This window comes from Panthera onca, chromosome C2 (assembly GCF_046562875.1).
Source record: "Panthera onca isolate mPanOnc1 chromosome C2, mPanOnc1 haplotype 2, whole genome shotgun sequence".
NCBI lineage: Eukaryota > Metazoa > Chordata > Mammalia > Carnivora > Felidae > Panthera > Panthera onca.
Genome location: NC_138347.1, coordinates 68,051,290 through 68,074,331, shown reverse-complemented (window position 1 = coordinate 68,074,331; position 23,042 = coordinate 68,051,290). Strand labels below are relative to the sequence as shown.

At 38.7% G+C, this 23,042-nt stretch overlaps 2 long non-coding RNA genes across 2 annotated transcripts; both read right to left on the bottom strand.

Moving 5' to 3' along the window:
* Positions 1 to 1,686: 1,686 nt before the first annotated feature.
* LOC132684300 (uncharacterized) lies at positions 1,687 to 18,269 on the bottom strand. The gene is made up of 4 exons (XR_013557934.2): positions 17,675 to 18,269; positions 10,127 to 10,394; positions 8,848 to 9,083; positions 1,687 to 6,584 (listed from the first exon to the last, which is right to left on the bottom strand). It is a non-coding gene; the product is annotated as an uncharacterized LOC132684300 (long non-coding RNA).
* Positions 18,270 to 18,881: 612 nt separating this feature from the next.
* LOC144617420 (uncharacterized) lies at positions 18,882 to 20,898 on the bottom strand. The gene is made up of 3 exons (XR_013557933.2): positions 20,014 to 20,898; positions 19,422 to 19,499; positions 18,882 to 19,181 (listed from the first exon to the last, which is right to left on the bottom strand). It is a non-coding gene; the product is annotated as an uncharacterized LOC144617420 (long non-coding RNA).
* Between the last annotated feature and the right edge of the window lie 2,144 nt (positions 20,899 to 23,042).

Here is a 23,042-nt window from a genome sequence, read left to right as displayed (position 1 = left end):
TCCTGTAAAACCACCCCAGCAACCTTGCCTTCCAGGTAGGCCTCACTCTGAGTTTCCCCAGTGAGATTAGTGGTAATGGATTTGAAAACACACCATCAGTATCTTTTACTTCCCTATTTAGATCATTTGCACTTGAATCCTGTCTCAGGTTCTCTTCTGAGGGAACCCAAACTAAGAAACACCCCTTAGTTCTCCACAACAACGCATTTATAACTTGACTATTCATCAGTCATAGAATTTTAGAATTTAAAGGGTCATCACAGATCATCCAGTACAGAAACTTCATGGGGGGGGGAGGGGGTGACCGGTGTACAAAGAGATGAAACCACCTACTTAAAGTCAAATTATTAGCTGTAAGGACACAATCCTTGAATCTGCCCTTCACAGAATCTGCAAGAGGAGCTGATCTGCCTGACGGTATTGTCACACTTACCAATGGTAAAAACATGGGATACATCACCACCCCATCCCATAAACCTTGTCATCCACATCTGTCACAGACATTAATTGGTATCAACACTCTTTTTCAATCAATGCAGATAGTTTCAGAATCTTGCTCAACGCAGAGCTCCAGGCAACAACTGTCGTTTGATCAGAGGTAACCCATGAAATGAAATGTATTTTCCATGCCTGATCTAACTCAAAAAGGATGTGACTTTTCTTTGCTTAAAATAATCTTAGAGAATTTTCCACACTCTACTTTCTATAACAAATAGGAAACTCCAGAAGGACTGGAAATGGGCTTGAACAGTCCTCTTCACTTGATCAAGAATTTCATTTTTTATACTCTCCTGCATGTACTGTGGTATGCTTGCTGCAAGCATTATCAATGACCTCCCACCCTGGTGAGCGGTGGGATAAATGGGTATTAAGAAGGGCCCTTGTTGTGATTAGCAATAGATGTTATATGTAAATGATGAATTGCCTAATTCTACTCCTGAAACCAACATTACATTCTGTTAACTAACTAGAATTTAAATAAAAACTTGAAACAAACAAACAAACAAAAGAATGACCTCGATCTCCCACCCTGAGAATTCCTCGGGTATAGACTTTTTCAAAGCACTGATATGAAGACTAGAAAACCTTTCAGAAGAACCAGCCACATTCTCTATCAAATTTTTTTTCCTTTTCAATGTTATGATTGGTGTCTTGTGTTAAATTCTTTTCACATCCTACAAACAACCTGTTATTATGACCACTTCCTTGACTATATGAGACTCAGTTGAAGTCCTATCATCCTCTATGCTGTTTTTTATGTCTTCACATACTGCTGGTTTCATATTCAACTCGGTGACTTTACATTTAAAGATGATATGGCAGAAGTTTTTGGAAATGTCCTCTTTCCAAGTCTTGATGACATTGATCTTTGTTCTTCTTTGAGTGAGTTCAGTGGTCGCAGACCTGAATGTTACCTCTAGCCTCTTACAGTTGACTTGGTGCCATGTTACCTCAGAGTGTCACCTTCCCCTTTTATAATTTATCATTCCAATCAGGCGATGCTTCTTCTGCATGATCTTCCATATGAGAGGATGCAGAGCCACCCAAAATGGTGCTAGCAACTTTCTCAGGGGCTTCTCCTTTCCATATAAGGCTACGCCCAAAGTCACATAATATGGAAACACAGTAATGGGCCTTTCATTGAAGACAAGCTTTTTGGCCAAGTAGGTGTCCACCACTAAAAAAAGAAAAAGCAAAAGGTAGGTATTCAGACAAAATCTTTGGCACAAAAAGAAATCCTGGTACTAATGAGACTCTGCAATATAGTATATCTCCCTAAAATGGTACCACCACTGTCAGGCAGCTCAATGAAAGATGTGACATTCATGAATGCAATGGACCCAATTCGCACTGAATGAAATAGATCTATTCCATTCATGTTTACTTTGTAGTGAAGGTCTGTACAATTAATCTGGTATTCCCATTGACATTCATTACAATATTGGGGAGGTGATTTTTTTTCTGAAAAAATAAACAAACAAACAAACTTGGCTCTTAAAGATTCAATAAATACAAACAATAATGCATGAGCAATTAAAAATGAACTGTTAGAAGTAAAGCCAATACCATTTTTAAAGGAATAGTTGTAATAGTCAAAAATAGTTAAAAACAATTGCATGCTGTAATAAAAAAAATTCATAAAATTAGTCCAGATTCCCTAGAAGCAGAGCCTGAGATGAGGATTCATGTGAATTATTAAAGTTGTACCCTCAGGAAAAACCTGTAGGATGTGAGAGACAAAGACAGAGAATGTGGTTCAGGTTAAGCCTGGCTTCTGCTAATCCTGCAAGGAGCTCTGGAGTATATAAATTGCATTATGGTGTTATCCCAACCTTGAGACAGGGAGCTGGGTTTTAGAACCTCATACCAGTCAGTTATTGTCTACAGGTCATCCTGGTTGGGTGATGAATGTAAACTCCCAGATACCTCCAGTTCCCAGGCCTTTAGTCTCCTGAAGGCAATCTCTCTGGAGAAGGTTGTGAGTCCTTCACAGCAATACCTATAGCAGTTGAATTATGAAAGAACCTAATAAATAAAAGAGACCCCAGGACTTTTGGAGAAGCACCAAAAGAAAGGAAGGGCAGTAAGAAAAGTCCAAAGAATAACTGCACAAGTTTGGGAGAAAGAAAGTGTGGCTTAGCAGCTAGTATAAAAACATCTAAGGGATTTCGGTTGACAGTAAATTCTGTATAAATCAACAGTGATGTAGCTGTGTTTAAGAAGGAAAAAAGGGGGCACCTGGGTGGCTCACTCGGTTAAACAACTGACTCTTGATTTTGGCTCAGGTCATGATCTCACAGTTTCATGAGTTCGAGCCCCGCATTAGGCTCCGTGCTGACAGCAGAGCTTGCTTGGGATTCTGTCTCCCTCTCTCTGCTCCTCCCCAACTCGTGGTATCTCTGTGTCTCTCAAAGTAAAAATAAGTGTAAAAAAAAAAAAAAAGAAAGAAGAAGAAAAAAAAAAAGTCACCAAATGCTGGGAAGCACATGGAGCAGTAGGAACTCTCATCCATTGCTGATGGGAATGCAAAATGGTACAGCCACTTTGGAGACAGTCTGGCAATTTCTTACAAAACTAAACATACTTTTACCATATGATCCAGCATTTGTACTTTATGGTATTTATCCAAATAACTTGAAAACTTATGTCCACACAAAACCTGTAAATGAATGTTTATAGTAGCAATATAGCTTTATTCATAATTGCCCAAACTTGGAAGTAACCAAGGTGTCCTTCAATAAATGAATGGATACATAATGGATATGATGCCTCCATAAAACAGAATATGATTCAGAGATAAAAGAAATGAGCTATGAAGCTACAAAAAGGCATAGAGGAAATATAATGCCTGTTGCTAAGCAAAGGAGCCCATCTGAAAGACTACATATTATATGATTCCAACTACATGACATTTTTGAAAAGACAAAACTGTGGAGACAGTAAAAATATCAGTGGCTGCTTGCAGTTTGGAGGAGGAAGGGAAGGGTGAATAGGTGAGCACAGGGGATTTTCAGGGCACTGAAATTATTCTGTATGAAACTATAATTGAGGACACATGACATTATGCATTTGTCAAAACCCAGAGAAGCATCAAACACTAAGAGTGAGCTCTAATGTGATGGAATTTAGTTAATAATAATGTAGCAATACGCTTTCATCAATTGTAGCAAATGTACCACACTAATGCAAGATGTTAATACTAGGGAAAACTAGGGGTAGGAGGAATTCTCCTTACTTTCTGCTTAATTTTTCTATAAACCTAAAATTGTTCTAAAAATAAAGTCCATTCATCTTTAAAAGGGTAGTAATGAGATTTGAGGCTATAATTAAAAAAAAAAAAAACATAGTAACAAGAATATGTATGGTGAATAAATAACCCTATTCTACTTTTGACTGGTAAAAATAGGCAATACCTGGGGTATGGTACTTAGTTTAAGGTGCCAAACATTGCAAAGGGATTATGAAAACTAGCTATGGTGTTCTGAAGAGGGAAACTGATGCTGTAAAAGGATTCAAAACCACATCACATGAGGATATATAAGAGGAACTGAATATATTTAACTTGCAGAAGTACAGATAATAAGTAGATGAAGGGAGCTGCACGTAATAGTTGTCATTAAACATTTGAAGGGTTATCTTATAAAGGATTTATTTCTACAACTTTAAAAGGAATAACAAGGACTAATAAGTAAAACATATTTGGGCTTCATATGCTGCTAAATTTTTTTAATAATTAGAACTGTCCTAAGGAAGAATGGGTCAACTTGGGGGACAATGAGTTCCCAGCCAAGCAGAAGATGGACCATCACTTAGGGATGTGATTTTACATCTAAGACAACCATTTTTCTTTTTGCGGGGGCAGGGGAGATTTTTCTCTAAATTAAATTCATTAGCCTATTTCTTTTCCTTCCTTCCTTCCTTCCTTCCTTCCTTCCTTCCTTCCTTCCTTCCTTCCTTTTTTTTTTTAGAGAGAAAGAGAGCACACAGGTGTGCAGGAGTGATGGGGGGCAGAGAGAGAGGGAGAAAAAGAATTTGCTGTGGGGCTCCATCTCATGACCCTAAGATCTTGACCTGAGCCGAAACCAGGAGTTGGATGCTTAACCGACTCAGCCACCCAGGTGCCCTGACTAGCCTATTTTCAAATACATGTTACCCAGTAGAAATAGTTTATTACAGTACTTTTATGTCAGAGGTGATAACAGTATCAGAATGAAGGACACCGAACTATTCAAACATCACTTAATAATAGCACTTTATCCTGTAGCAGCTGAGACCTACATTTATCTAGAACACAATTCATATCTATTATTTCCCATCAAATTAGTAACTTATGCTTTCCATTCTTTCCTAATTTGATAGTTATAATAACTTTATTTATTGAATACCTGGTTTGTGTCAGGCAGTGTACAAATATTATCCTACTTAATCTTCATAACGACCCTGTGAGATAGGTTTTATACCCATTTTAAATGAGGAAACAGAGTAAGGAAGTGACATTGCTATCACTATCCAGCTAGTAAATTCTAGAATTTAAATACGTATCTTTGGGATTCTAAAGGCCAGTGATGCTCTATTTCTATATAGAAGGCTTAGGAGTGACAATCTGGCTAGAAGTAGGGGGCAGTATGTGGAACTTGTCTTAAAGCTGTATTTCCTTGGATTGTGTAAGTAAGATGGCACCAATGATCCCTGATAATCATGCCTTTCTATAACTTCCTTCCATCTTGTATCAAAGTTGGTCTCTGTGACCAACAGAATATGGCACAAGTGATGCTGTGTCACTTCTGACGCTAGATGACAAAAGGCACTATAGCCCTTGCCCCCTCCCCTGCCACCCTCTCTCTCTCAGATAACTCAGTCTGGGGGCAGCCAGCTGCCACATCACGAACAACCCTATGGAAAGGCCCTCAAGGCAGGGAAGTGAGGCCTCTGGCAGCAGTTATGTGAGTGAGCCTAGAAGAAACTCTCCAGTCCCCATCAAGCCTTCAGATAACTGCAGCCCCAAATAACAGGTTGATAGCAACCTCATGAGAGATCCTTATCTGGAATCACCCAGTTAAGCTGCTCCCAAATTCCTCACCCTCAGAAAGTAGGATAATAAATGGTTGCTATGTAAAGCCACTAAATTTGGTATGGAGCAATAGAAAACTAACACAGACCGTATGCTTATTTAGGATGGCTTGAAGAGGCAGGCTGGTGGAGACAGAGGAGATAAGGTTAAAACCCCTACCCCCTAATCCTTTGTGTCAAAGTCATTGCTGAATGCCAACCTCTGATAACTATGCAACAATATGAATTTTAAGGGTCTTAACAAAAAAATATAAACAACAACAAAAGCCTCAAAACCCAACCAAACAAAAACAAAACAGAATATAATAGAAAACAGAGTATAACAGTTCCTTAGCAAGAAATGCATGTTGCGGCAAAACTTTTTTTCCAAATTGCAACAAATGTTTTTGTTTTTACATAAGGTATGGGTTGAGATATTTTTATGGTGCCCCATGGTTTACAAAAAGTTTGTAAAATGCTGCACTACACCCTATATCACTCTGCCTCTCCTGATGGCTTCTTTAGCTCACAATGGTTGGAGTGCAGACTCAGGCTTTTAGCTAACCCAACTTGCACATTATCTCGAGACATTGACTGTGCTTAGCCACTAGCCATTTACCAGAGTATAACCATAATTAACTGTTAAAAAAAAAAAAGCTCTTCAGATGTCAACACTAGCTAAGGACTAGGTGACAAGTAAGCAAGAGAGATGGGACCTTCATATTTTGCAACTTTGAGAGGTTAGTATGAGTCCTAAGAATTACACCGTTTTAAATGTAGACGTCTGCCAGGTGAGGGATACCCACACTAAACATTTGTCTTCTCATAAAGTGCCAATTAAAAATGTCCAGTGGTGTGGGGTGCCTGAGTGGCTCCAATGGTCAGGTGTCAGACTTCAGCTCAGGTCGTGATCTCACGGTTCGTGGGTTCAAGACCCATGTCGGGCTCTATGCTGACAGCTCGGAGCCTGGAGCCTGCTTCAGATTCTGTGTCTTCCTCTCTCTGCCCCTCCCACGCTCGTGCTTTGTCTCTCTCTGTCTCAAAAATAAATAAACATTAAAAACAATGTCCAGTGGTATCAATTCATTGCTATATGAAGAATCAGATATTATTTCAGTCTAGTCCTAAGACTATTAGCTTCTTAAACCACTATTGAAAGTTAAGCTCCTTTTCTTTCTAGAGAGGATCTCAATTTTTGGCTTTCCTGCTTGACTGGTTTCCTTCCAAGCTATGTGAGAAAGATCCTAATCTTTGCTTCTCTTCTCTTGACCTCATTCATTTCCATCCCCCAGCCTTCTATCTCCACCTACAGTTTCAGGGATATTTTTTGGCTTTAGCAACTCTTCCTAAGGATCATAGTTAGGAGGGGATGTGCAGGTGAAATATGGCCATTAATAATGGTATTTATTTAGTCATATTATCTAAAATATAAACTACTCTGTGGCATAAGCTCTTTGGGAGTTTGTTACTACCTTTAAAATGGTTCATTTAATTTTCCAAATTCTTATCATGCTCTTTGAGAAGTGATCAGATTATGAATACATCTTGAAGCTAGAGTGAACAGGATTTCCTAAGACTAGGTGTGGGATATGAGAGACTCCCAGGTTTTGGCCTGAGCAAAAAATGATGAGTTTTGGGGGTTAAGTGTGGGGGCGGGTGGGGGGGAGGGGGGGGGAAAGAGGGCTGGAGCCAATGACCAAGAAAGAATTCTTGAAGACGTCTTCAGTGCAAAAGGTGATGTTATTAAAGCACAGGGACAGGACCCATAGGCAGAAAGAGCTGCACTGGGGTTGTGAAGAATGGCTGGTTTTATACTATTGAGTTGGGGACGTAAAGTCAAAAGGGAGGTCTCCAGAGGGACTTTGATATGCTAAAGAGGACTCCTAAGATACCTGAGGCCTTGCTATTGTCAAGCTTTGTTTTCCCTCTACTAAGGCATTAACATTAGGATGGTAGGGGGTTCCAGGAGAAATGCTACACTCTGTATTTGCCTTAAGTATTTGTCAATGGGCTGCCACTTATGAGGATATTCAATTTTACCTGCCATTTTCTTCTTGCCTTTGTTTCCCATATCACTACTGAGGGGTGATGCTGGGGCTCCAGGAAACAGAGTCTATAGGTTTCTGGAGATTAGTCTATTGACAAGATTGCCTTTTTCTTGTAATTTACCAAGATATTTGTAAACTGATGGAGACCCACGTCCTATATGACTGTGGTTTCTATCAGTTAGTCATTTGTTTTCTTTCCTCTCCTTTGTCCTAGGGTAGCCAGCAGTGCCTGAGGAATATCACACATGTCCCACCTAGGGTGTGTGTGTGGTGTGTGCTAGTCTGTATTTTGCCCTCAGCCTGCCTCAAGCTCCCTCATCACTAGGAGGATGGAACTGCTATCAACTGAGATGGGAAAGCCTGTGGATAATGCAGGTTGGTGGCATAAGGTGAGAAGGACTGGGAGTTTTGTCTTGGACATGTTATATTTATGTCACATACTTTTAGGCAACCAGGTGAATAGGTCTACTAGCAGTGAAAACTGACATTGGAGTTTATGAGAGAGTCTTGACTGGAGACATGAATTGAAAGTCATGGATACATAGACAGTATTTAAAGCCACCAGATCTCCAAGGAACTGAGTGTAGACAAAAAGAAGTAAAGAACCGAGCTCTAAATTAAAAGTTGAAGAAAAGGTAAAATGAAGGAAGAATGAGAATTAGCAGCTACCGAGGTAGGAGAACAAAGTGTGGCATCCTAGCAGCAAGTGAACAAAATGCACTTAGAAGGAGAGAGTTATTTATCATTGAGTCAAATGCTATGAAGAGATCAAGTAAAATTAAGCCTGAAAACTGGTTCGTGAATTTAGTTTAGGAGGTCATTGCTGACCTTGACGAGAGCAATTTTGATGGAATAGTGGGGGTAAAGCCTCCTCTCGGATGGATTTGAGAAAGAGTAAGAGGAGAGAAAATGGGGATGAGTAATGACAAACTCACCTGAGAAATTTTTCTGCAAAGGGAAACCAAAAATGAAGCAGTAACTGCAGAGAAATTGAGGTCAAGAGAAGTTTTTGTTTTCTGGTTTTTTTTTTTTTTTTTTTTTTTTTTTTTACTGCACAAAAAACAATTCTTTCATCTAGGTCTTCACAAAGACCTATTCAAAGCCTTGAGTTAATTCATGGCATATTCCAGTAAGAATGGGTGGCTTTGATGGTTTTCCTAACCACTTGTGTGGCTTCTAATTTGACTTCATTTGTGCATGAAATGGTTAATAATAACTGTAAAGATTTAGAAAGAAGAGAATCAATTACCTTGGTAGTCAGAAAACTCAACCAGGGCTGAACTCTTCTCTGGGAAAAGCTGTGCATTGGTTACTCCTTCTCCTCCATTTGTGGGGTTTTCCAAGAAAATTGTTATGTAATTTTATCAACATGAGGTGGCAGATTTTCAATCCTAATGGTTCTTGTCAGTTCCAGAAGTCTTGGGAAAATCTGAAATTGCTGAATTCTATAGTGTCTGACACAAACATTAACAAATGCCTTGTCATCTACAAATAAAAATCAGTTTATTGGTACTATAATCTCATTTCATGGCAAAAGAAAACAGATTTTAAATAGTAACTTGATTTAGAGGCCATAACTAAGAATTAAAATTTAGATACTATATTTCTACATAAAGTTAAATTTCACAGTATCAACTTCAACCTATCCCACGTTGCTTACTGAGAATGCATGAGTGCACACTGGCCTCCACTTAAGACCATTTTGGGAACATGTATCAACAGCTATCTCTCTAAATGAAATCAAGTATGTGCAGCCATTGTGTAAGCTGATAATAATAATGATTATAATATGATATTGTTTCTTCACTCTAATTTCTCTCTGCCCCCCCCCCCCACCAATTTCACCATATCTTGGTCTCTATTTGGACATGTCATTGTCATAAGAATAAATTTGTTTATGCTCATAGGAAATTTGAGGGCATAGTCACAGTGGTTAAGAAAATACACTCAGGGGGTGCCTGGATGACTCAGTCAGTTGTGTGTCCAACTCTTGATTTTGGCTCAGGTCATGATCCCAGTGTCAAGGGATCGAGCCCTGTGTCAGGCTCTGTGCTGAGCATGGAGCCTACTTGGAATTCCCTCTCTCTTTCTCACTCTCTCTCTCCTTCTGCCCCTCTCCCCTGTTCATGGTCTCTCTCTAAAGTAAAAAAAGGAAAGAAAAAAAATACACTCAGAAGTCAGAATGTTACTAGCAGTGTGACTGTGACCAAATCATTTAATTCTCTCTAAACCTAGATTTCTTTATCTGTAAAATGGCAGTAATAACAGTACCTATCTCATAGTGCTATATGTTTTAAGAAGAAGCAAGTAAAAATTTAGCACAGTGCTTAGCATAGAGCAAAGCACTTGATAAATGCTAGTTATTAGGAGTACCGGAAATAATAATACATAATCCTTTGCAATTGTCTTACTGGGAGTTAGAAAGAGCACAACTTTTAAACAAAACCCACTGTGAGATGTCTAGAATCTCAAAGTAGGATACAAACACAATTCGCAAATGAAAGGTTAAAAGATATTGTCTGTCTTACCAGTATTTTTGAGAAAAGTCATGACAGCAACTTTAATATTGGGTATTATTTCCACCCTGAAGTCACCATTGGCTTCTGACCAGCCACTAATCAACTCCACAAGCAAGGAGAGCACATTCTCAGGCATGGTGTCTTAGATATTGTGAAATACAATCAAAATGGAGGCTTGTAAAGGGTATTTTGAAAACTCCTCTATTTCATCCTCTTCCATTTCATCCATTTTATCCACTCTTCTGAAAAGTATTACTTTTATACTGAGGTCTTCCAACTTAGCAATTTTTAAGGAGACAGATATGTTTAAGATGTTAGAAAGGCTTTGGCCTTTATATTACTTTCTGATGTTTTGGAAGAAAATAGATTTCACTCATTGCCTTATAAGAAAGAAAGAAAGAAAGAAAGAAAGAAAGAAAGAAAGAAAGAAAGAAAGAAAAGGCAAGGAAAGAAGAAAGAAAGGAAGGAAGGAAGGAAGGAAGGAGGAAATAAAGGAAAAGAAAATAGTAACTCTGGCTAAATGATCATGTAAAATTAAATATTATTCTTTGTAAGGTCAGATCTTCTCACCAAATCACAAGGAAAAAAAAAACCACACAAACATGACAATAAATGATGGTGCTCATCCACTGACATAAATTACTAGAGCTATAACTTGTTACTGAAAAGAAAGAAGTTCCTGTTACTGCATAATGAAAGGGCAATCTACAGATAACCAAAGTACAAAAATACTACACATTCACAAAGAAGACTGGGTATGGGGTAGACATTTATGGGGAGAATAGAGACTATTGCTTTCATTTTTCACTGTTTTTAACCCTTGAAAGAGAAATAAAGGAACTTTAAGCATGATAAAGAGGCTTACTCTGAACTCAGAAGTTAACAGTATTCACAGTGAAGAAACATGACAGTCACTCTCCTTAGAAATGTGAAAAACAAAATAAAACAAAAACTAAAAATGTGCTCCGTTACCACTTCTATTTTTGATATATTTTTCAGAATTCTTCCTGGTCATCAAAATAAGGTGGTGAAAAGAAATGAGGATAAATATAGAAAGGAAAAGATATCCAAAACAGTCATTCTTTATAAATACTACAACCACATATTATGAAAAAATTTTAAAATCATCAACACCATGAAGACAATGAAAAGACAATCCATAAAATGGGAAAAAATATTTGTAAATCAGAGTTGATAAGGGACTCGTATCTAGAATATATAAAGAACTCTTACAACTCAATAATAAAAAAGCAAATAATCCAATTTAAAAATAGGCAAAGGATTTGAACAGATACCTCTCCAAGAAAGATATATATATGGCCAATAAAGACATAATAAAATGTTCAATTGTTAGTCATTAAGAAAATGCAAATCAAAACTGAAATGAGGTACTACTCCACACCCACTAGAATAACTAAAATTTAAAAAGACAGACAATAACAAATGTTGGCAAGGATGTGGAGGAATTGGAACCCTCATACCTTGACATACCCTCATACCATGGGACTATAAAATGATACGATCACTTTGGAAAATACTTTTGCAGTTCCTCGAAAAGTTAGAATTACCTTATGACCCAGACATTTTACTCCCAGATAAGAATATACCCAAGAGACATGAAACCTATGCCCACACAAAAACTTGTTCACAAATGCTACGGAGAGAATGTGTGCCCCCAAATTTCAGGTGTTAAAAATCCTAAATCCTTGGGGCACCTGGGTGGCTCAGTTGGTTAAGCGTTCGACTTCAGCTCAGGTCATGATCTCACAGTCTTGAGTTTGAGCCCTGCATCAGGCTCTGTACTGAGAGCTCAGAGCCTGGAGCCAGCTTCGGATTCTGTGTCTCCCTCTCTCTCTGCCCCTCCCCTGCTCATGCTCTGTCTCTCTCTGTCTCAAAAATAAATAAAAACATTTAAAAAAATTTAAAAGATACCAACATGATAAATTATAAAATTTGACAAAATGGAAGCAAATATAACTTAAAAAACAAGATAATACCAAATGAAATGATAAGGGACTTTGGCCTGCTACACTTTAAAATGCATCTTTCCACAGCCTGGAACAAAATATTTGCAAAAGACAGAACTGATAAAAAAAAAAAAAAGCTGTTATCCAAAAATATAAAGAACTCTTACAATTCAACAATAAGAAAACAACCTGATTTTAAAATGGGCAAATATTATCATCCAACAGTGTATCACTGAACATTTTAGGTAAATAATACTCAAATATCAATCAATAGCCTCTGCCAGTGATGAGTGATTTACCATGTCTACGATCCTAGTTGCCTTCTTCTCTTCTAGGAGTAATTAATCTGAGTATGACAACTTAGTTTAGGCCAGAACACTAAGACATTCAATCTAATGGACTTAAATTAATTAAATAAGATTTTGACTCATCATCAGGGAAATACAAATCAAAACCACAATGAGACACCACCTTACACCTGTCAGAATGGCCAACATTAACAACTCAGGCAACAACAGATGTTGGCGAGGATGTGAAGAAAGAGGATCTCTTTTGCATTGTTGGTGGGAATGCAAGCTGGTGCAGCCATTCTGGAAAACAGTATGGAGGTTTCTCAAAAAACTAAAAATAGAACTACCCTACGACCCAGCAATTGCACTACTAGGCATTTATCCAAGGGATACAGGTGTGCTGTTTCGAAAGGACACATGCACCCCCATGATTATAGCAGCACTATCAACAATAGCCAAAGTATGGAAAGAGCCCAAATGTCCATCAATGGATGAATGGATAAAGAAGATGTACTGTATATATACAATGGAGTATTACTCTGCAATCAAAAAGAATGAAATCTTGCCATTTGCAACTATGTGGATAGAACTGGAGGGTATTATGCTAAGTGAAATTAGTCAGTCAGAGAAAGACAAAAATCATATGACTTCACTCATATGAGGACTTTAAGAGACAAAACAGATGAACATAAGGGAAGGGAAACAAAAATAATATAAAACAGGGAAGGGGACAAAACATAAGAGACTCATAAATATGGAGAACAAACTGAGGGTTACTGGAGGGGTTGTGGGAGGGAGGATGGGCTAAGTGGGTAAGGGGCACTAAGGAATCTACTCCTGAAATCATTGTTGCACTATATGCTAACTAATTTGGATGTAAATTAAAAAAAATAAAAAATAAAATAAAAAAATAATAATATTATGGGGGAAAAAAAGAATAGATGATGTTATAGGAAGTATACCAGAAATTCTGGATATAGTAACTTTATTCATAACTGCCAAAACTTCGAGGCAACTAAGATGTTCTTCTACAATAGGTAAATGGATAAATAAACATTGGTACAGCCAGACAATGGAATATTATTCAGTGCTAAAAATAAATGAGCTCTCAAGCCATTAAAAACATGGAGGAAACTTTGGGGCGCTTGGGTGGCTCAGTCAGTTAAGCGGCCGACTTCGGCTCAGGTCATGATCTCGCAGTCCGTGAGTTCGAGCCCCGTGTCAGGCTCTGTGCTGACAGCTCAGAGCCTGGAGCCTGTTTCAGATTCTGTGTCTCCCTCTCTCTGACCCTCCCCCATTCATGCTCTGTCTCTCTCTGTCTCAAAAATAAATAAACATTAAAAAAAAATTAAAAAAAAACATGGAGGAAACTTAAATGTATATTACTATGTGAAACAAGCCAAATCTGAAAAGGCTAACAAATGATTCCAACTAAATAATGTTTTGGAAAAGGCAAAACTATGGAAACAGTAAAAAAAAAAAAAAAAAAAAAAAAAGCAGTGGGTACTGGAGATTAGAGGAGAGGGAAAGATGAATAGCAGAGTACAGAAGATTTTTAAGGCAGTGAAACTCTTTTGTATGGTACCATAATGGTGGATATATGTTACTAAACATTTGTCAAAAATCATAGAATGTAGTATACCAAGAGTAAACTCTAATGTAAACTATGAACTTTGAGTGATAATAACATGTTAATGTAGACTCACCAATTGTAACAAGTGTACCACTCTGGTGTGAGATGTTGATAGTGGGGGAAATTGAGGGGGGCCAGGTGGTATATGGGAACTTTCTGTATCCTCTGCCCAATTTTTAAAAATGTATCTTTAAGTAGTAATTATAAAGCTAAACAGTTCTAAATTAAGAATAGATGATGTGATGCAGGCAAAAATCTCTGATCTTGGCTGCAGCAACTTCTTACTCAACATGGCTCCGGAGGCAAGGGAAACAAAAGCAAAAATGAACTACTGGGACCTCATCAAAATAAAACACTTCTGCACAGTGAAGGAAACAATCAGCAAAACTAAAAGGCAACCAACAGAATGGGAGAAGATATTTGCAAATGACATATCAGATAAAGGGTTAGTATCCAAAATCTACAAAGAACTTATCAAACTCAACACCCAAAAAACAAATAATCCAGTGAAGACATGGGCAAAAGACATGAAGAGACACTTCTCCAAAGAAGACATCCAGATGGCCAACCAATGCATGAAAAAATGCTCAACATCACTCATCATCAGGGAAATACAAATCAAAACCACAATGAGATACCACCTTACACCTGTCAGAATGGCTAACATTAACAACTCAGCCAACAACAGATGTTGGCAGGGATGCGGAGAAAGAGGATCTCTTTTGCATTGTTGGTGGGAATGCAAGCTGTTGTAGCCACTCTGGAAAACAGTATGGAGGTGCCTCAAAAAACTAAAAATAGAACTACCCTACAACCCAGCAACTGCACTACTAGGTATTTACCCATGGGATACAGGTGTGCTGTTTCGAAGGGACAGTTGCACCCCCATGTTTATAGCAGCACTATCAATAATAGCCAAAGTATGGAAAGAGCCCAAATGTCCATCAATGGATGAAAGGATAAAGAAGATGTGGTATATATAATACAATGGAGTATTACTTGGCAATCAAAAAGAATAAAATCTTGCCAATGCAACTATGTGAATGGAACTGGAGGGTATTATGCTAAGTGAAATTAGTCAGTCAGAGAAAGAACAACCCATATACCGGGCGCCTGCATGACTCAGTCAGTTAAACATCCAACATCGGCTCAGGTCATGATCTCACGGTTCATGAGTTGGAGCCCCGCGTCGGGCTCTGTGCTGGCAGCTTGAAGCCTGGAGCCTGCTTCAGATTCTGTGTCTCCCTCTCTCTCTGCCCCTCCCCTACTCACACTCTGTCTCTCTCTCTCTCTCAAAAATAAGCGTTGAAAAAATTTAACACAATTTTTTAAATGTTAATTTTAAACACTCTAAAAGTAATAGAATAAAGGTTCTATACTTATATATTTCTATAAATACATAATATATAAATATATATCTATAATCTACAATGTAATATCTATATATAATGTGATATCTGTAATCTATAATCTGTAATATTATTAATTTATATATAGATTCTATATTTATATATTTATAAATGCTTGTAAATATAAGAACATTTACTCTACATCATTTGGAGTGACAAATAGATTCATTAAGAGGAATTAATAATCCTAAGTATGTGTACAGCTAATAATAGATTTTTAAAATATATGAAGCCCAAACTGATAGAACTTCAAGGAGAAATAAATCTGTAATTATACTTGGGGATTTCAGCATCCTTTCTCAATTACTGATAGTACAACTAGTCATAACATAAGTAAGGATATGAGGACTTGAACAACACTTTCAACCAACCTAATCTAACTGACATCAATAGAACACTTAACCCAATGACCACAGAATTTATCAAGATAGCCATATTCTGTCTAGAAAACAAATCTCAGTATATAAATTTAAAAGGATTCAAATAACACAAGCATGTTCTTTAACCACTGTGAAATTAAATTAGAAAGCAATAGCAAATTAGTGATAGTTCCAGCTCTGTGGATGAAAATCAACTGCCTTATGCTAAGTGGAAGAAGCAAGGCTCAAAAGACTATGTGCTGTACGGTTCCACTTATATGACATTTTGGAACTATCAGCACCAAAATCTGACCAGTATTTGCCAGGGACTCACCTTGAGTGAGCTTGATTCCAAAGGAACTGGTGGGAATTTTCAGGGGTGATGAAACTCTTTTTTCTATCTTTCTGTCTTTGTATCTTTTATACCTTGTGGTTGCTACACGATTGTGTACATTTGTCAAAAAACAGACTGTACACTAAAAATTATAAATTTGCTGTATATAAATTGTACCTCAATTTTAAAAATGAAAGGATGTGGGGCGCCTGGGTGGCGCAGTCGGTTAAGCGTCCGACTTCAGCCAGATCACGATCTCGCGGTCCGTGAGTTCGAGCCCCGCGTCAGGCTCTGGGCTGATGGCTCGGAGCCTGGAGCCTGTTTCCGATTCTGTGTCTCCCTCTCTCTGCCCCTCCCCCGTTCATGCTCTGTCTGTCTCTCTCTGTCCCCCAAAAAATAAATAAAAAACGTTGAAAAAAAAAATTTTAAAAAAAAATTAAAAAAAAAAAAATGAAAGGATGTCAATAGCGTTCATATACACAAATTGAAGATATAATGAATGAAAAATCTCATTTACAATAGCAAAAAAAAAAAAAGAGATAAAGTATTTAGGAACAAACTTAACAAATATTCTATGTAAAAAAACTATAAACACTCTTTAAAGACACAAAAGTAAACCCAAACAAATGGAATTATATCCTTTGTTCTTGATTAGAACATCTCAACACTATCTCAAGATGTCAGTTGTCTGTAATTTATAAGCTTAATGCAAATCCAGTACAAATCCCAATGAGCTTTTTTTTTGACAGTGATCATAAATCAGAAGTCAATCCTAAAGTTTATAAGATAAGCACATAAGAATAGCTAGGAAAACAGCAGGAAGGAAGAGCTCTTAAGGGAGCTAGCCCTGATATTAAAATATATAACAAAGCCTCTCTGCAGCAGATGAATAAACATGTCAATGGAATAAAACAGAAGTTCTAGAAACAGCCCAAGACGTATAAAAATCTGGTATATGATAAATGTTGTATCTCAAGTTACTGAAGCAGTGCTAATCTTTTTAATAAATAGTGCTGGGACAAGTGGATACCCATTTGGGAAAAAGATAAAAGTTTTATCCATTCCTCAAATCATAAACAAGAATAAACTCCAAATGTATCAAAGATCTAAATGTAAAAAATAAAGCATTACAAATAAAATGCGTGACTATAACCTGGGTGATGAGGAAAGCTTTTAAAATATGCCCCAAATTCCAAATGCAATAAAATAAAAGATTGGTAAATTTTCCTATAAAAATAAAAACCGTTTGCATGGGGGGGAAAAGCCACCATAAGCAAACTCAGAAGACAAATGAAAGGTAATAGTTATAACATTAGTGATAACATTATTATCACAGATAAAAGATTAATATCCCTGATTGATAAGGAACTTTTGAAATTTGAGAGCAAAGAGACCAAAGATTCCCAGGAAAATGATGCCCGACACTCTACTCTCTTCCGAAACAAGTCGCGGCGGTAAGCTCCTCCCTAGGAAGAGAGGGTTCGAAGGCCCAGCAGTCTTCCGCGACGCCTGGTGCTGCTGTGTCGCGCGCCGCCCACCGCACCCCCGCCCGTGGCGCCCCTCACCATCCTCCCGGAGGAAGGAGGCCAGGAAGCGGGTCGGGCTGCCGGGCTCCCCGCCGACCTCGGCCTCCCGGCCTCCCGATCGCTTGGGCTCTGTTCGCACAGCCACAAGTTGGTGCGCAAGTTCTTCGCGTGTCCGGGCCCGGAGAAGCACAGCGCAGCTCTCCCCAGCTTCGCCGGTCCACTGTCACCACCCCGGACCCACCCAACCGGCGTGTGCCTTTTCTTTCACTTTCTTTTCTGTGAAAAGCACTTCTGCCTTCCTTGTGGTCTTGAGGTTGCGAACAGCTGCCTAAAGATTATATCATCCATTGGGGACAGACATTGCTGTCACAAATTTGGTGGCCAGATTCTGAGCTCTGCGATTGGTCAGGTGTGGAACCCCAGTCGACTGCATCTGTTAACAGTGGGCATAGCTACTTTATATCATCATGGCGATTAAATGAGGCAAAGTATGAAATACTCTTCGAATTTCTTTGCATTAGAAAGAAATGTAAGTCTGTCATAAAAGCAAAGTGTCTGTAAAGGTGAACTTTCCACCTGGCTGGCTCAGTCCCTGGAGCATACCAGTCTTGATCTCAGGGTCTGGAGTTCAAGCCACAAGTTGGGTAGGAAGCCTACTTGGAAAAAAAAAAAAAAAAAAAAAAAGGAAAGAAAGAAAGAGAAAGAAAGGAAGAAAGAAAGAAAGGACAACATTAAAGGTGAGCTTTCCAAAAGGGGTTCGGGCCACATGTATACTCAAAATGGGTAATCGAAGAGAGTTTAATAAAGTAATTACCTATATAGGTGGAGGCAAAGGGTTAACAGAAATTGGTGAGAAATGTTGAAGCAGCCTCACCCTCCCCTTACCATCTAGACTGAAGGGACAAGGGAGGAGTGTGTTCTACACCTGTTACAGGAACCCAAGTTCGACTGCCCTTGGTTAGAAAGGCCAATACACAAGAAAGGAGTTTTGATTGAAAAGGAATATAAGCTTTATTCAGGAGGCTGACCACCTGGGGAGAAGGCAGACTCTTGTCTGAAAACCTACCTCAAGGTTTCTGCCTGGCCGATAGATTTTTACAGGAACTTTAGAGAAGTTAATCAGTAAAAGGAGAGCACAGTGGTCTGTAGTCTGTAGCAATTCTTTTTTATTTTATTTTATTTTATTTTATTTTATTTTATTTTATTTTATTTATTTTATTTTTATTTATTTTTGAGAGAGAGCACGAGTGGAGGGAAGGGCAGAGAGAGAGAGAGAGAGAAGGGCAAAGAGGATCCAAAGGGGGCTCCATGCTGACAGCAGAGAGCCCGATGCAGGGCTGGAACTCAGGAACCATGAGATCATGACTTGAGCCGAAGTCGGAAGCTTGTGGGACTCAACCATCCAGGTGCCCCTGTAACACTTCTTGGTTGCATGCAGACTCAATGGTGCCAGCCACAGAAGTTCTCATAGTGGTTGTGTTTTGGTGTGGGGGCTGGGTTGTGCAAGAGGGTTTGGTTCCAGTCTTTCTAGGAAACAATGCATGATCTATAGATATACCAAGAAAGATTTAGTTAATCAATCACACGGGCTAAATGTACTTGCTAAAACTTAGACTACTAAGTTGGCCGGAGGGTCAGAGGCAACGGCTTCAAACCTGGTAAGAGCCATATACCTACAGGAGAGAGCCATTCCAGGGGAGCCATGGCTGCTTTCCAGAGACAGCAAGGGAAATAAGTCCCCCAACCACTAGCTTCCCCTACCTTCCTATCTCTTTCTGGTACTTACCATTGTTGAACCTAACCAACAATCAGGGCACAGAATGGAGTTGATGCAGTCCCAAGGTAGTGGATTTTGATAGCACATCTGTATTAATAAAGATAGGTATAAAGTATTAGGAACACAAGGAAATAGGGGATTTGTAATTTGAAGACAAGTTTGGAGGAAAGTGTTACGGAACCAGGCTGGAATGCTGGCAGAAAAACCAAGTGGCACTCGGAGATCTTGGTGGATCCGAGATTTATTTAACACTGGCGGGCTCAGAGGGGACCGTTTCTCCAAAGATCTGAGCTCCGAATGAAGGGGGGAAGGGTAATTTATAGTTGTCAGCTTCCATATCTATGGCGAGTTTTCACGCATGGCAAACAGGGCAAGAAGAACCTGGAAGAGGGGTCTCTAAGCTAGAGACCAGAGCTTGTTTTAGTCCCATAGGCCATCTTATGGTGTAAAACTTTATTCATTTTCCCAACATTCCCCCCTTTGCTGCCTTTTTAAAAATCTTTTATTAGGCATTACTTTTTAGCTCTGGCGGTTGGTACTCTGGGAAGGCTAAGATATGTGCTGCAGTTTGGCGAGCAACAGTGTTTTCAATAAAATGTACCAGGGTATTTAGTATGCAGGAGCCAATGGTCACAAGTAAAATTGTGGAAAGGAGGGGCCCTGCCAGGGCAGGGAGCCAGGGTGCCCAGTCTGTGAGATCCCATCTTCTCCACTGACTGATATTTTCCTGTTACCTATGTTGAATTCTTTCCTTGAGTTCCTTAACTTTAGTCCTGACTATTCCTGATTGGTTTACAAATTAGCAACATTCCTTCCCCAGAAAGATACAAGTCCCTCCTTTTTCTGAAGTGAGGAGATTGAGGGCTCGCCTATTTTGGAGGGACACTGCTGCCAGGGAGTTTTTTTGGCTTTGTCAGGTTACCAGGGAGTCTGCCATCCGTTCCACGTCCAGCTTGTTGGTGCAGTCTCTCTCAGTCCAACAGCAAGAAGCAAGATCAGGGCTATGACACCAGTAAGGGGCAAGGGCTGGCAGAGTTGCATCCGAACCCCTGGGCTCAGTCCACACGTTGATTCCTCAAGCTTCTGCCGTGCACAGGCCAGCCAGCTTCTGGGGTGTGGCTGGAGCAGGGCTGGAGATCTCAGGGGCCAGTGTCTTTTTGAGGGTCAGTTTAAGCGGGTTGATTGGATCTGGATCACTTCTCCAGGTTGTGGATTCCCCTGAGTTGGCCTTCTTAACTCTGGAGTGATGGACCCATGGGGTGATACCTGAAACTGAATCCTCTATTTGGTTGTATATCTGTAAAGTCCACCTCCAAGTCTTCGAAAGGGGCAGGTTTCTGATAACTGTCAGATCAGGTTTAGGGAAGATATGGTTTGCATATTTAGAGATCCATCCTGTTTTCTAGTTGTTTAAACACTCATATGCCCATGGGGTCTTATTATTATCCCTACAGAATAACAAACACAGAAGATTGTCTATGCATGAAACACTGTGGCAATTTTTCTGAAATTTACCTCAAGTTGTCTAGTTTAGGCAAACAACAAACATTTAAAGACAATCATAACTAGAATTTAATATCCATAATGGTGCATTGTTGAAACATAGTTTTTCTCTCTAGAAACCCCCCTTTCCAGAGATAGCCAAATTGAGACCAATGCATTTGTAGAACAAATCCAGTCTTAACAAACCTGGCCTAATTATTTACGTAAGCCCAGCAAGAATAGCGATTTATCATGAGGATCTTTTAAAGTTTGCTTTTCTGGAACCTTTTATAAAGAATCTCCAGGTTGAACTTTTAGTAGCCTCTCTAGGCCAGAAGCCAAGCCAAATACCTGCCATCAGGCAGGCCTGCAATACCTGTAGAATTGGGCAAATTCCTCTTCATGAGGTCCCCAAGATATCCTGAGGTTCCTGCACCTGCCAGGAAATGACCTTCTTTACTCACCTGGTGAAGCCGCTGGGAACTCTGTAAGCAAGGTATCAGGTCAACACTTCCAAGGGGCTTTATGGCTCCATGTTTCATAAAGCCAACCATAGTTTCTTAAACCTGTCTGGTCATATCTGAGTCTATGAATGTCACTCTCAAATATGACATTCCAGTCAAAGCCTTGGCAAAATAACCAGTATTTCCAATGGTGACCTGTTACAAGATGAACAGATTCTTATTGAACTTATGCAAACAATTGTAATTGTCATGAAATAAAGAATACTCACTGAGAGTTTTTGAATTTCAGGAGAGTTATGTAGAGAGAAAAGATAAATGCTTCAGTTTACAAATGAATACTTTATGACATTTCTGTATATCATAGATATCTTAAGAGAAAGTTTCCTTAATCTGGAAGAGCAAACATTAGACAACCAGCAATATTTTCAACAAGAATCACAAAACTATAATCTTCCTTAGTTCATTTAATCCTATGTTCCTAATTCTTGTTCAATTTGAATTCAGCTTTTTAGTTCTGGAAATTCTTACCCATTTTAGTATTAATCTTAAACATGTCGAATACCTGTATTTTTCCCCAAATTCCTTTTTATAAATCTCCTTGAAGAAGAAACACATTTTGTGAGAGAAAACAAACAATTAGAAATGACAAAATCTCGGGGCGCCTGGGTGTCTTGGTCAGTTGAGTGTCTGACTTTGGCTCAGGTCATGATCTCACAGTTCGTGAGTTTGAGGCCTGCATTGGGCTCTGTGCTGACAACTCAGAGCCTGGAGCCGGCTTCAGATTCTGTGTCTCCCCCCTCTCTCCCCCTCTCCCCTGCTTGCGCTCTGTCTCTATCTCTCAAGAATAAACAAACTTAAAACAATTATTTTTAAATAAAATAAAATAAATGACAAAATCTCAGACACAGACATTGTTAAATATCTGATGAGAGTTCATTATGATGCAATTGACAAAGAAATTCGGTTATTTCTGTGACACATAACATTTCAAGTAATCAGAATATTAAGTGATGGCCTTATACCAAAACATTAAATAACTTTAGGACTTGCATATATATCTGGGCAGTTACAGCATTTTTACCTGTGCAATACAACCTAAGGTTTACCATTGTATGACAGTGCTTTTCCAAGTAACTTAGCATCCCAAATAAAAGGGCCTAATTGGTAAAAAAAAAAAAAAAAAAGACTTCATTTACCATTTAAATCCTGGGAAGTTTGTTAAAACCTTAGGAAGTTATAAGTACAACCCAAATAGGATTACAGATCATTACAAATCTTAAAACTTTATTTATTCAATCAAGGTGAAAATAAAAGATCATAATGGTGAATGTATAGCATTATATAGTTGTTACCAAAACCTAGCTCCTTTAACATTGAGAAGTTTTAACTAAGTAATCAAAGACCTGAAACTTTGGTTTTCCTGGAAGACAAACCTTTGTTTGCATTGTCTTATCAAGAACAGATCAACAGTCCAAGAAAACTTTGTAATTTGAGCAGAGAGAAAAGCAGAATTTCAACCTTATACCAGTGTACTTGTAAAATTCCATTCATCTCAACCTTAGTCCATCCTGAGCACACATAAAATTCCTTTCCAAAGATTCCCCTTCATGAACCTTCTACAACTTTGCTTTGCCTTCAAACTTTGTCCCAAAGCCATTTCTCTCCAAATAACCAGTCTCATTTA